Source organism: Heterocephalus glaber, unplaced genomic scaffold (assembly GCF_053883595.1).
Source record: "Heterocephalus glaber isolate CG9 unplaced genomic scaffold, H.glaber_assembly_v1.0 deba00000331, whole genome shotgun sequence".
Classification (NCBI taxonomy): Eukaryota; Metazoa; Chordata; class Mammalia; order Rodentia; family Bathyergidae; genus Heterocephalus; species Heterocephalus glaber.
The window spans coordinates 49771369-49786793 of NW_028258142.1; positions in this window are offsets into that span (position 1 = coordinate 49771369).

The following is a 15425-nucleotide window of genomic DNA, read 5'->3' on the forward strand; positions in this document are numbered from 1 at the left end:
ATTAGGATCTTAAATTATTGTATCACTCTCATGTTCATTGCAGGGCAATACACGATAGTCAAGGTATGAAAACAACTGAAATGTCCTCGGGCAGATGAATGGATAAAGAAAATGTAGCACTGTACAAGTGAGTTAACGGAAATACTGCTTGATAAACACTGCTTGATCCCACTTATATAAAGTGTTTACAGTGGTCAAACCTTTAGAAGCCAGGAATATAGGGCTGGTCATCACAGACAGAGAGGAGAAAAAAAGGAGTTATTAACAAGAACAAAATTTAAATTATGTAAAATAAATTAGTTCAAGAGACCTGAAATATAACATAGTGCCTGTGGATGACAGTACTGAATTGAACACTTAAAAATGTAAGAAAATAGATTTCATCTTAAGTGTTTTAACCAAAATTTTAAAAAGAGCTAAGATAAAAGTAGTAACTGGAGCATAGAATTTCTCAAAAAAGACATGACTATTATAATAAAAAACAAATGAGAAAAATGGATATGCGGTCAGCTAATGAAAGTTTTGGTCGATAGTGCAGCTTTTGAACTTGGCTGAGTCTATGTACAGCCTTATTCTTAAGATGTTAGTAGTGATCATGTCATCAACACACCTGGCCAGAATGCTGTGATCCAAATCACCTGTCTATGTAACCCCAGAAGGCCAATGTGACACAAGGAGGCTCCTGATGACAGAAGCAACATTAGTTAGAGATCATACTGGATGATGCATCATGTTCCTGCAATAATACCACTTGATATTTTGCAAAATAACCTCAGATATCTCCTTGCACTTTTCTTTTTAGTATTGCCATTAGATTTTCATATTATCACCCCTTTACTTAGCTTCATAAAGTACATAATAGGTTATTGTGAACTACGGTCATCCCATGATGCTGCAAAACACTATTCCTTCTGTCTGACCATGTTTTTGTTCCTGTTATCCAACTTCCCTATTTCCACCTGACCCTCCCACTTTTCCTTTTTACTCTCCTTCCTGATTGCTAGTAATCACTATTTTGCATTCAGGTTGACTTTATTATTTTAGCTTCCACACATTAGAAAGAACATGTAGGATTTACCTTTCTGTGTCTGGCTTATAAACCGCTCAATATCATTAGCCATTAGGGAAATGAAAATCAAACCTAAAATGAGATATATCTCATCCCAGTTAGAATGGCTATTATTAAAAAAATAACAAATGGTGGAGGTGATATGGAGAATAAGGAAATTTTATGTGCTGTTGATGGGAAAGTAAATGAGTATAGCTACAGTGGATAACAGTATGGAGGTTGCTTAAAAAACTAGAATAGAACTACCATATGATCCAGCAATTCTATCTTGCTTATACCCAAAGTAAATGAAGTTAACAAACATACCAAAGACACACTTGCATATCTGTGTTATTTTAGCACTAATCACAATAGCCAAGATGTGGAATCAGCCTAGCTGCCTGTCAGCAAATGAATGGATAATGAAAATGTGGTATATAGGTGGAACAGATTGTTATTCAACCATAAAAAAGAATGGACTCATGCCACTGGAGGAAAATTTACAAACTGGAGGACATCATGCTTAGAGAAATTAGCTAGACAGAGAAAGATAAGCGTCATATATTTTTTTCTTGGATGGAGAAGCTTGAAAATAATGACCTGGAAGTATAAAAGGAATGGTCAGGGACTGGGAAGGGAGCTGAGGGAGGGAAAGAGAGATGAGAGAAGATGGCAGAAGGGATGGTGGACATGATTGGTACCTGTTATATACAGGTATGGATATCTCACAATGAAACTGATTGATTTTTTCAACTAGTACAGTACATGTTAATAAAAATGGAGGTTCCCAACATCTGGGTCCGCAAGAAGTTTCATGTCTCAGACTTGTTCACATTAAGCCTTTATAATGTTTCAATTACAGCAAAGGCTTCCCTACTTAGAACCTGAAGTTTATTTCTGCCTTGGTAAATTGTGCTTCTCTGTGATTTTTCACCAGTCATTCTTTGAAATTTTTGGGGCAAACATTTCCGCATGACCTCACTTCTTTATGGATCTAAGAAGTATGATTTTGTTTTTGTTTCAGCTTTGTAGGTATTATTGGGACAGAGTGGTAATTTACAAGTTCTCACTTGCAGAGATAGAAACTGTGTACTATTTCTGAGTGCCTGTGTGAAGAACCATTAGAAGCAGATTAGTAACTACATATTTTCCTTATAGGTGCTTTACCATGTGTAATGGAAAAGAGATTCAGAATCCATGATGCTAAGAAATCATTCTGTTTCTGGCTTTTCATCACAACCCTGAGGGAAGAAAAGCAATTGAGTCTGATGAGAGGGCTGTTCACAAATTGCTTCCATAAACTCCACAGCCATGTTTATCCCATAATATTTTGAACATTATTACTAGAAGTTAAATGAGAATTGCAAGTGGACAGTTTGTCTCATGTAATCTATTTCTTTTCTCAAATATTTAATTGATAGAGACTTTTTTATTAGTTTAGGCCTTGTTTTAACCTGTCCTTAATTTGTGATATACTATCATCTTGGTTCATGCTTGCCTGCTTTTCTTTTGTTATATATGATACAATGTAAACTCACAAACCACCACACAGTTAAAAATTGAAACACTGCCTGTAACTGGTAATGGTGAATGTGCTTTTCCCATACTCCTTCCTTTTGCCACGTCTCTTTTTATAATAAACACGACTTGGAAGATAGGTTTTAACCATTCCCTTACATATACATACACATATGCAAACATATCTTACACAAATGTAGAGGTATATCTATCTGATATTACATAGAATTATTCTGAAATTATAAAAATGAGTATAATGTCAGCAAACAATGTATTCTAAGAAGCAATCCTTATTGACAATTGTCTCTTAATCCTTTAAAGATAATATTTTATAACTTTTGATTTCCATTTGGCTGTTTCTTTTAGGAGTCGTTCTATTGAAGGTGATCTTTCTCTTTTCTCTCTCTATTCAAGATATTTTACTTTGATTTTTCTTCTAGTGTTACTGTAGTATGTTTTTCACTGATTTTTGAAATTTGTCTTGATTGTGATGCATTCAATTTGCAGATTTATAGCTGCACACTTGGAATATTTTCTGCCATTATTATTTTAAATACTGCATCTTCAACATCCTGACTAGTCTTTGCATCTAGAATTCCATATTGATATAATAAGAATTTCCATTATACCTTTGAGGTCTCTTAATTTCTCTCTCCTGGTTTTCACATGCTAATCTTTCCTTATTACTTTCAACATAATATTTGCATATGTGTTCTAGTTCACAAATTCTCTTTTCACATGCACTGAATCTTTCTACTGAACATATTTTCATTTCAATGATCATATCATTCATTTCTAGTAGTTTAGTTTTCAAATCTGCCATTCCTTCATGTCTTCTTGTTCTATGCTTAACTGTTATAATAACTTTATTTACTTCCTTAAATTTTCTGTATAGCTATCATACACTGTATCAGACAGTTTTAAAATTTCCAGTCCTTGCTTCTAAATTTTTATGATTCCTTTTCTTATTGTTTATCATCATAGGAAACAAACTTCTATTTTGTTTAGTAATTTTATTATCCCAATCCTGTATGTATATTGAATAAACATTTCCTCCAGGTACTAATTCTGACAGTAGCCAACCTTGACCTACAAATCATCCTTTAAAGTCTCGGATTCACTTCATCACCTTATTAATTCCTCTTCCTATGGTTATGTGACTAAGCCATCTAACTCAGGCCAGACTGTTGGTTTGTCTGTCCCATTTCTCTACTAGCTTTGTATTTTCCCCTCATTTATTTCCTCTACCTTTCAGCCTCTCCTTCTTATTTTCAGGTCCAGTTTCCTGAGACTCCAACTCCACTGAAGCTCTGATTCCTGTTCCTCTGCCTCTGCTCAGGTTTGTTTGCTTATTTGTTTGTGGGAAGGTGAGCTTTGAGACTAGCACTGGTTAGGAGACAAATGAGTGAATCTTAGGTTAGGAAGATATGGCCACTCTGGGGAGGTGTATGTAAGTTTTTCAGCCTTCTTTTTAAATGTGGCACACTATAGATATAGTATATATGTATATAGAGAGAATTACAGTGGGTTTTTTTCATGGCTCTTAGCTTTCTTGTTCTCTAAAGAAACCAATAAAAGATTATATGCAAGGGAATTATTTTATCTACCACAGAACGGTATCTAGGGTTTAAAGACTTTTGTATTGTTTCCCTAATATTCAAAATCAACTTTTACTTTTATAATTTTGTACTTCTATTTCTGTGTATGCTTCCTGAAAACAATTTTTCATATTGTTGTAGATAATGATCACAGCCTCAGGAGTTTACACATTATATCAATTTCTTCCATTTTAATAATGTTCATTAATGTGATCTTGGCTTAAGCTTTATTAAGGAGTTCATAGAATTTTCAAAACATGGCTCACTACTTAGCCCTTAGAAGGAGACATGCAGTGGGAAAAGCAAGCCTGTGTAAAGAAAAGTAATTGGAAATACCACAAAGTATATAGTAAAAATGCAATTACTTTAAAAAATGGAATCTGTGAACTAGGTCACTGAAAAGTTGTACAGAATATTTTAGTTCTCTTTCAGTCTCTAACTTATTAACAACATTATTTCAAAGAAAAGGAAGTGAAATCATTAGAGAAAGTTAGAGAATTTAAAGAAAACGTGTCATTACAAAAAAGCTAATGATCTGCATATGCTTGGATTAAAAAATATATGAGATGATAAATTAAATATATGTTTACTCAAATGCAGCACCCAGATAAAAATGCAAATGTGATATCTAAAACCATAAACAGTACTTAATTAAATAATGACTCAGTGTCTGGAGACAAAGAGACTTATGCAATAACTACGTTTTTTTCTTTCTTGATGAAAATGCAAATTAAATCATTAATAGTTTATAAATGAGCCTAGCTAAGAGACAGCTAGTGCATATCCTGCTTTAAATTAAATAAAAGCAATAAGTTTCCTGCTATACTCATTGAGGTAAACTCTAAAATCAATTCGTATTTATGAAATATAAGTTTCAAATATTTATCTTGTTTGTCTCTCATGAAACCTTCTCTTAATGCTACTGTGAATTTTGGCCTGAAAGAAAAACCAGCTGAAACGTCATTTGCTTTCCTTTTAAAATTAATTCTGTTACTTCTATTTCCTCTTTCTTCCACCCCTCATCACTTTGTCTCTCTTTTTCTCATTGAGATAGAAGAACATACACAATTTTATCAGAAAAGAGATGATAAGACACAATAAAATGGCATCAACATATTAGCTTTTGGGTTAGCTGCAGTATTTGGTAACTATGTTGTTATCACTTAAAATTGATTATATTCATGCTAAGGGCTTGGTATTATATATTTTCCTCTAATCCTCATAGAATTGATTGACAATTGGTGTTACTCCTCATGAACTTTTTAATATGGTGGTGAAACAGAATCAATGATCAGTATTAAAATTGTGTGTCTTCATGATGGAGTTTTTTTTTATTGAGAACATCTCTCTGTATTCCACATTTGTTGCAGTATTTCCTGGACTCCTGCCAATAAAATGCAAATTATGTTTGAGTCTAGTGAAAGATATATAATTGTGAAAGCAAATCTTCTGACAAAATGTATTGCAAAACCAGATGAAAAACTGCTATTACCACACTTATAGATTGTCAATGTATATTGTACTTTCTTTCATTATAAGTAATAATTCAATTGCCTTTAAATAAATTGTTTGAATAAAGTTATAAATGGAAAACAAAGAACATGAAGTATCAAAATGGATAAATAATGTAAGATAAACTTTGAAATTTAGATTGGTTAGCACAGTGAGAAGTGAGGGTAATACATAAGATGGCAAATTAGGGAAGACTCTTTATTTAAATTTTTAACTTTTACTTTAATTATAAAGGATTGGCAGGGCAAAAGAAGATAGTATATTTTATATAAAGTGGCATATTAGCTAGGGGTTTTTCATGGGAGAAAGGATAATGTTGTTAGAACAGGTGCAAAATCAGCTAAAGCAGAGTACAACCGTAAGGACCATGCTTGTTTGCATAGTAATTTGCAGCTACTAAAGAACTTAAATATCCATTTTTTTATCTGATTCTGAAATTTCTATTAATAAAGTAAGCAGTATTATTCTAATTTTAAATATATGAGAACTCAAAAAATATTAGTCAACATAACTAGAATACCTAATTTAAAATGTACAGTACTGGGTGAAATGGTACAAAATAGTACTGGAGTACAGCATGGAGAATTTTATGTTTTCTATGGAGACAACTAGCCCTGAAAAATATAGATGGAAAGTTTAGAATTGTGATAGTATCAGGAGACTATTTCTTAGTGAGTCCTACTTTAGTGAAGTCTGTGATTAGGTATGGAAGAGTCAATGACCTTATGAAGTGTAGAAAATTGTCCTCAAAGGTGGTATTAGCAATTCCTGCAATGTTCTTATCCAGAGGCAGAGTCAACTTCCCCATCCCTTGAGGACAGGTTCACCTTGTGACTACTGCATCAGGTTTTTATTAGAAATTTCAATCTACACCATGCTGCTGGAACAAAATTTATAAATATCATTTTATTATTTCTCCTTTCAAGATACTGGGAGCAGAAATTTATCCACTGCTGAACTCTCCTTTCTTCCCATCCCAAGAACTACGAAGTACTTAACCCTAGTGCCCATGCAACATATGTTTATTGTATAAATAAGTAGACTGCCCTTGTGGCTAAAACATTCTCTCACTGAAGATTTGTTCCTCTATAACAGACCTCTGCTGTTGCCCTTAAAAACATGTCATATACTTCTGGCTACTAAGATCTAAGAGAAAATATAACTCTTAAAAGGAAGCCAACTCATCCAGAATGATCCTTTGATTTGTGTTCTTTCCATTTTTCTGCCTGGAGTTCAGCAATGACACTGGAGCTCTAGTGACCATTTGCAAACACAGAATAGAACCACACTAAGAAGAGCAAAGTAGGGGGATAGTAGAATGAGATCCCTGATGGCACTATGGCGTTGTAAGCCCCTGCCCTAAAGTTGTAATTACAGAATTTTCATTACTTGAAGAAAAATAAAAATAAATATTCATTTAAACCTCTGCAACCATTGATACTGACATGTCAACTTATTTGGATTAAGAAATTCCTTACCAGATCAGTACCACACAGCCCTAGGGGTATCTGGGTGGGTCATTAAGGTGCGCACTTGTACTATACGTGTATTTTCTCTTGCCTGTTCCTTCCTGGCCCTGTAACCCTGCTCTGCTCCTGGGATACCATGAACTTCACATCTTTTCTCCTCCATGATGTTCCTGCCACGGAGCCAGGTGACTCTAGGCCGAACTTCCCAAAACCTTGAGCTAAATGAAATGTCTCCTCTTTTAAGTTATGAGTGTTAGATATTTTATCCTAGCAACAGAAAAGCTAACTAATACAACCTCTATTACCGGTTGGAATTTTTTGTTATTCATGGCTAAACTCAATACATTGCTCTCATGTAGGGCATGCTGTTCAATTTCCAGATGAATAAAATAAGGCACCTGGAGGTTAAATGATACCAGAGATCATTCAACTAATTAGATTACAAAATGGAAAGCAGAACTCTAGTTTTTGAGATTATTTTTCCCCAAAACTTTCCTTTGTAAAAGAAGTTATGTGCTATACTTGAGGGCTGGAAGATGACTTTCTTTTCTTTTCTTTATCTTAATGTCTCTTTTTTATCTTCTGGATATAAGCTTATGTTTTGGAAATTGCTTTAGTACTGGCAAGAGGAAGAAAAGCAAGTCTACTGTTAGTGTGGAGCTTATCTTCTAGTGAATGAATAATCAAAACATTGTTCTCTTCTTCCTCAATAACTGATTTATCAAAGACAGTAATGATTTATTTCATTTCACACACTTAGCACAGCATGTTAATATGTCTATTCCATAAACTCCCTCATTTTACCAATGAGTACTTTGAGGCCCAGTGATGTGAACCCTTACAAGTGGACACACAACCCTTAAACGAGCATTAACACCAGATGGCAAATTAATATTACTAAGATCATGGAACAAAGCGGCGGATCTATTAGAATTGTAGATCCATGTACTAGGTTAGCTATAGCTAGAAGCTAAAGGGAAACAGGGTTCCTGCTTCTTTGCTGGGCACAGGGTGAATTTGCTATCTCAGAGAAGTGTTCAATGTTTTTTCTAGCTTGTGGCTGCTGCTACGTTTTGTGTAGTCATCTGCTCTTCTAGACTTCTCCGGGTCTTTCAGTCACAGAACAATTTCAGAGAGCTGCATGAGTAAACTTACTGTCCAGAGAAGAAAATTCTGGAAGTTTTACTGCTTCTGGGATTGACTGAATGTTCTGTGACGTTAAAAAAATTATACAAATAGATGATATTAAGGCTAAATTGAAAGCAAATTCCTCATTTTAACTCATGGTATTTATTTCCGTGTGTGTCTTTTATATGATTGGAAAAGTAATATAAGAGAACAGTTTGAAGTTTAGGAAGTATGTCCTTAGATATCATTATCCTTTCTGAAAAACAGATTTACAGAACTATGAGAACTTCAAAGTTTTTCTATACATAGGGTATCTTCTGTCAATTTTCATATAAATTTTGCATAATGTATAAATAAAATTATATTACATTCATTTTATATAAGTATCATGGGAAATGGCTATCTTTCTATGAAATCTGATATTGAATATAAAATTTAAACATTATAATTTTGAACACTGCATAGAATATCAGTTTATATTTTAAAAACCAAATTATTCTGTATAAACAAGAACATTTATATCCATGAGAAAAGTATTTATATTGGCAGGCTGGTATTTTTGCAGCTCTGAGAAATTATTTATCTTATGATAAATGCTTTTTCTTTACCTACAGTACTTTCTAACTAACATAGATGCCTACTGAGGTTAATGGCCCCTTAAGATAAATGCTAAACTTTAGTATTTAAAGTATAAACTATAAAACTATAATTTAAACTTTAATTGTATAAACAAATTGTTTTGTAAAACTTAAATTTAAATTGTATAGCTAAACTTGAATTGGAAACTTAAATTATGTAGTTAAACTATAGTTAAACTTAAACAAAAATTGTATAGTTAAACTATAATTGTATAGAAATATCTATATGTAGAGAAATATATATGTATCTTTAGATATATATTATGTACTGCATATGTTAATGTGTATATGTAATATATGTGATTCATATGTGTAATATATACAAACACACACATATATATATATATATATATATGCACATTTATTTGGTAGCACTTCTTTATCTACAAATTAGTTCCTCATGGTGGCAGATCCAGCATCAAGAGATGGGTATGGCCCATCCTTGGTGCAGACATTGTCTTTGGATGGTTCATAAATAATAATAAGACCACTTCAAAATATATTTTTATTATTATCATGTCAGCAATTCTAAATAATGCTACTAATAAAATTCGTCTGCCTAAAAAATATCTTTTGCTGATGTAGATAATAAACAACAGCTACATTTACTGTTGGATTTTAGTTAAATATGTTTCTAAAATACATGTAGATATTTACTCCAAATTAGCATAATTTATTATTTATTTTCTGAATAATACTATTTCTTCCTTTCTTCTGTTCTCTGTCTAACCAGATAGGAAACATCAGCTTAGTTTTCAATATATTCTCCCCACCAAAAACAAACAGAAAAATTTTTGCACAGAATATTTGCATCTGTTGCCTTTTCTACGGCAGGGTTGGTCCCTGGTGGTTGTGGTGGACAGTGATATTTACGGGCTGAACTGTTTAACCCCATCTCTGTCTCATGATCCTGAGATCTTGTCTACAACCTCATAGTCATAAGCCTTCATAAAGTTCTGTAGCTTTCTAAGAACTCCATTCTATTTGCTCTAATCCACAAAGAAGTTTAATTCCCTACTCCTTCTATCTTACCTTGCTGTACAAAGGATTCATTAATACGTTGTGCTTAGCCGCAGATAAATAATGTACTTCAGATTCTGCCATTTTGCAGCACAATGTTGTAAATAATATTTACAGGACTGGGATTTAGTTCAGTGGTTCCACTGCCTGCCTCGCAAAGCACAAGGTCCCGAGTTGGATCTCCAGTATCAAAAAAAAACCAACAACAGTGAATAACATTTACATTCCACTCTACAGAAATTTAAAATAGATTTCAGAACACTGGCTTTAGATAGAAAGTTGACCTAGAAAAATCATTTTCTCTTTAATTTTAATCTCATCATCTATAAAATGGAAGTTCACTTCAGAATTTCCTTCAAGTGCTAACATTGGATTTTTTTTTTTTTTTTTTGTACTGGGGATCGAACTCAGGTCTTTGGGCTTGCAAGGCAGGCAGTGGAACCACTGAGCTGTAAATCCCCAGCCCTATCATTGGATAGCTTGCATAGGATTTTCTGTAACTATCACTGGATTGTCAAGTGCACAAAAGTGTTTTATTTTAAGTCCTATGGTCTATCAGGACAGGTAAGCCGAAGTGATAACCATTAAAAACTGACATAATTAAGCATTTTCTACACCTTGCGGTATGAACACATCCTTTCATTTAATCCTGCCCATTTTCTCTGAGATTTATTGTCCCTCAGAACTAGCTGATCACTAGATTAGTCTGTTTTTGATACTTTATATAAATAAAATCATACAAACTGGTTGTTGTGACTGGACAATTTCACTTAATGTAATGTTTTCAAGGTATGTTGTAGCTTAGTTTTTTGGCTTTAATTCTCAATCTGTACTATGGCAGTTACTGCTATTGTCTGAGAAAGCTTCCCAAGACTAATAGGGGCTGAAGGTCCCCTGGTCCTCTTTTACTGAATTATGCTACACTTCTATGTCACCCTCTTGTCCCTATCCCTGTAGACAAAGAAAACTTTTCTCTTATATTTTCGCTAATGTATTTCTGCGATGCTTGTGGCCTGAAATGATACACAGTACTTCGCTCCTTCTCCTCATCCACATAGGAAATCTTTGTAAGTCTAAATTTCTGTAGCTTTTCCTTCATGCTCTTCATTTAACTTTGATTGTTGAGGTTGGTCACAAAGCATGGTGACATTCTGCATTTCTCTGTACTCTAGCATCTGGATAAAAATAATTCTGATGATAAGTAACATCAAGGTTACTTATACATTATCTTCACCCTCACCAAAAAAGACTCTTCCAAATCAGCCTTTTTATTTATTCTTATTTGTGATTTTATTACTCCTCTGTATACCTTTTTTTCCAGGCAAATTACAGTTGACAAATACTGAAATTACTTATTCTACCAAGTTTCTCTAATTAATTAATAACATTTTCTCTCCTTCCCCCCAACATCTTAAGTTCTGTCTTTAAATACTCACTGGATAGAACCATCACAAGCATATAATAGAAAGGACAGGTGGACACAATGCAACCATTGCCAGCTCTTTCTCTACAAATTTACTGTAATGTTTGAAAATACAGACTTCCTTGGTTAGAAAATGCTAGCTTTATGTTCTCCCAGCTTCTTCCACTTCAACATTTTAGACTATCATCCTAATTCACCTCACTAGCACTAAAAATACTTAACTAAACAACAATAAAATAATCATTGGAAAGGTTTGGCCCTTCAAAATTAGAGGTAATATTAAAAAGCTCTTTATAGCCTAGGAGTGTAGCTCAGTTGTACAGCACATGGCAGCATGCACAGCTCTGGGTTCAGTCCCTAGTACCATACAAACACACACATTTGTACACATGCACACACACTCACACATACACACAGGCTCATTATATTTAAGTTAAAGTTTACTTTTGATATTATTTTGCTTTTGCTACCAATTTAATGACAGAAATAAGTATTTAAGGACAATTGAATTTCCTACCAAAGAGAATGTTTGATTAAAAAGATAGGTGTTGCTTTTATTAATAACAGACACCATGAACGACTAAACAAAAAGATAACGATTTCTCAGCCTAACCACCTGGGCAGGTTCAGTTCATGACCCACCATTGAAGATATCTCATAAGATTTTCTATCAAAGATTGGGATTTTTTGGTCAATGTAGGTAAATGTACTGAGTGGAAATCCAAAATTTGATGCTTGTCTCCTGGCTAAAATATAGTAAGAAAATATGAGTGGTGAAAAGTCAAAGAATGAAATATTTTTAATGGCAAAGATGTAATTCCTATATGGCAAGCATGGCTGTACCATGGTTCCAGATGAAGAAGAAATTTTCTCAGTCCTCTCTCAATTCTCCTTGGAACTTACCACCCCGACAGACTTGGATTCTGACAGTTGGCACATCTCTCCCATCCTTGGTCACTTTGCCTTATGGTTCCTCTGGAGGTCCTGGGACATATTTGGTCACCACTACCAAGCTTCTGGTGATATCCAGTATTGACTCCAAGCCTAGTAAACTAGAGATGGATTTCTCAAGTATCCCTGAGGCTTCAAGAACACTAGAAATTCTGCGCTAAGCAACTTTCCTGCACTATTTTTTCTAACTTTCAAAATAAGTCACTTGATTTCTATTTATATCCTTGTATAGGATAGGAAACTGTGGTCTATGTGGTGGGTAATTTATTTGAATATGATCATACTCTTAGTGAACTATGATACCATACAAACTCAGGTCTATTTTTATATTTGCTAACCACTCTGCTGTACTGTTTCCTCCAAGCAAGGGATATTTTCACTTGACACCCCTTTCTCTCCATTTCTACTTCTTCCACTTTTTTCTTTCATGTCTGTCGTAGTCAGGGTTTTGTTAAGGGAATACATTTAATACAGGATGCATAATTTATAGGATTATTTTATGATTTTTCCTCAAAAAATTGAATACAGAGGTGTGCAAGAGATTAGCTGCACACTAGAGGCCCAAAGAATCCAGCCAAAGCCTGGGATCCCATGGCAATATCCTACCCAAGTCCATGTGAAGGCCTAAAGTCCAAGGCAATGCCCTTCATGAGTCCAGCCAGTGGCCTAGCGCCCAGGGCAATGTGTCATGCTTGTCTGCACTGAGGATCTGCACCCAGAAGGCCCAAAGGCCAGTGGTGGAAGCCAGAAAGTCTACGCTGGTGGGATGAAGGATCTGTGCCACCAAGCTGAGGGATCCACATTGGAGCCAAGAAGTGACATTCATGGTGAAGATCAGAGCTCCCCTGATGAGAAGAGCAGCCATCCCCAATGAGAACAGTCAAGTTTGCATCAGGAAAACCATCTGCAGCAAGTTTCTCCTAGAAAATCAACAGTCTAGGATCTTCCCCTCCAGTTCTCTTTATGTTATTGGCAACAGTCCTCAGGTGGGTCTTCCACACCTAGATCACACTGATTCAGTTCAGCTGGGCATTGAAAATTGTCCAGTAGTTAATCCGCCACAATGTCAGTTTCTTTCCTTCCATAGAAATAACTATGACATATAATCAGCAAAAGCTAATTTTATTGTCAGTGTATTTCACCTTTGTTATACAGAATCACTGTGTCTCCTTGAAGAAAAGAGGATTGTCTTGTGATTGTAATTTAAGTTTATTTATGTTCTCAGGCTAAGAAAATTTAAGGAACTTTCTCAGACAGATGACATCAGAAAATAAATAAAACAATAACATTAATTAAACATTTTATCATGACATTGCAGAACAGAAGAATAAGGTAGGTGCCTAGAAATAATTTTGTTTTTTCCATCCACTCTTTTTTTATTAGTACGTATTTGCAGCTCATGCAGTTTACAATCATCTTGAGAATGGTTACCTGTACATATTCCAGCTTGTTTCTTTTTTTAAATCCCCCTCCCCTCTGCCCTACAGTTTCCCTGTCCCTTTTTCCATCCTCGTTGATATTATTTGTCTTAGTTCATGTTATGATGCCCTTGCTCTGCATAGGCAGAAACAATACTGTCAGTGAAAATACTTCCAAAACTGTTATATAGATTCAATTCAGTCCCAATCAAAATACCAACAGCATACTTTATAGATCTAGAGAAAATAATCTTAAAATTCATATGGAACCAGAAGAGACCCAGAATAGAAAAACTAATTTTGGGCAATAAGAACAAGGCAAGTAGCATAGTAATGCCTGAGTTCAAGCTATACTACAACACAATAGTGATAAAAACATCATGGTGCTGGAAAAAGCAGACACATGGATCAATGGAACAGAATCAAGGATACAGAAATGTCACCAGACATTCAACTATCTGATCTTTGACAAAAGGGCCAAAAGCATATATTGGAGGAAACGTAGCCTATTCAACAAGTGATGTTGAGAATATTGGTGATCCTTTTGCAGAAGAGTGAAACTGGACTGTTGTTTCTCACCATATACTCAATTAAAATCAAAATGGGTCAAAGATCTAAACATTAAAACAGAAACATTAAACCTTCTGGAAGAATAGGTGAAACACTTGAAGACGTAGGAAAGGATTTTCTAAACAGAAACTCAATAGCTCAAGAAATAGCAGCAAGAATCAACAAATGGGATTATATTTGACTAAAAATCTCCTGTACAGCAAAAAAATCAATCAGTAGAGTGAAGAGACAACCTACAGAATGGGAACAAATTTTTGCCAGCTTCTCCATCCATTCTTTTATAGTGAGAAAAGTGGAGATCTAAGAACTTACAACTTGTTCAGGGTCATGGTACAACAACCCTAAAAGAAGCAGATATCAATTTTTTTATTCTAATTTCAAGTTTTTTTCAAAATTCAATCATTTGCAGTCATTTTCTCTTTGTTCCACTTGATTCCATTCTTGTTGGCTTGTCTTATATAGTCTGAGATGTACAAATGTCTTAATGAGATAAACATTAACTGTGAAATAAAAAATTACAATCAACAGTGTCATTTAGATTTTATTTTTTATTGTATCACCCAGAAAACTTACTACATAATGTCAAAGGACAAAATAATAGGCTAACTATAAACACTTTATTAGCGACTGAATAATGTTTAAAGGTACACACCATTTGACAGTCTCAGCATAAGTGAGTATGTTAGAATGTGGCCAATCTCAAAAAATCCTTATTCCTCTTCAGATTCTTAACACGAATCAGAATGATTGTCTTTGTTTCTGCTATTTTAGAAAAATGCTTCAGTCATTGTTTTGCTTAAGTGCCCTAGTTCTAAAAGAAGAATTTACATTTCTAGGTCTGAAGCAAAAAATGATGTATAAAATGACAAACATTAAGAATTTCAGTTTTGACATCTTTTCTTTAATCAGTGTGTTAAGTGAACCTATTTATAGAAATGTTTAATCAACTGAATTTCTTGTATCTGAAAAAAATGCCACATCTCTATGAGATATTCAGTGAGAACAAAAGAAAAAGAAAATTCTCCCTGCCCCTTTGGCTGGACCTTTATCAGTACACTAAAAGGTTTTGCTGATTTGAAACACAGGAATGGTTTCCTGACAATGATTTATGTACTAGTATCCCCTGCATATT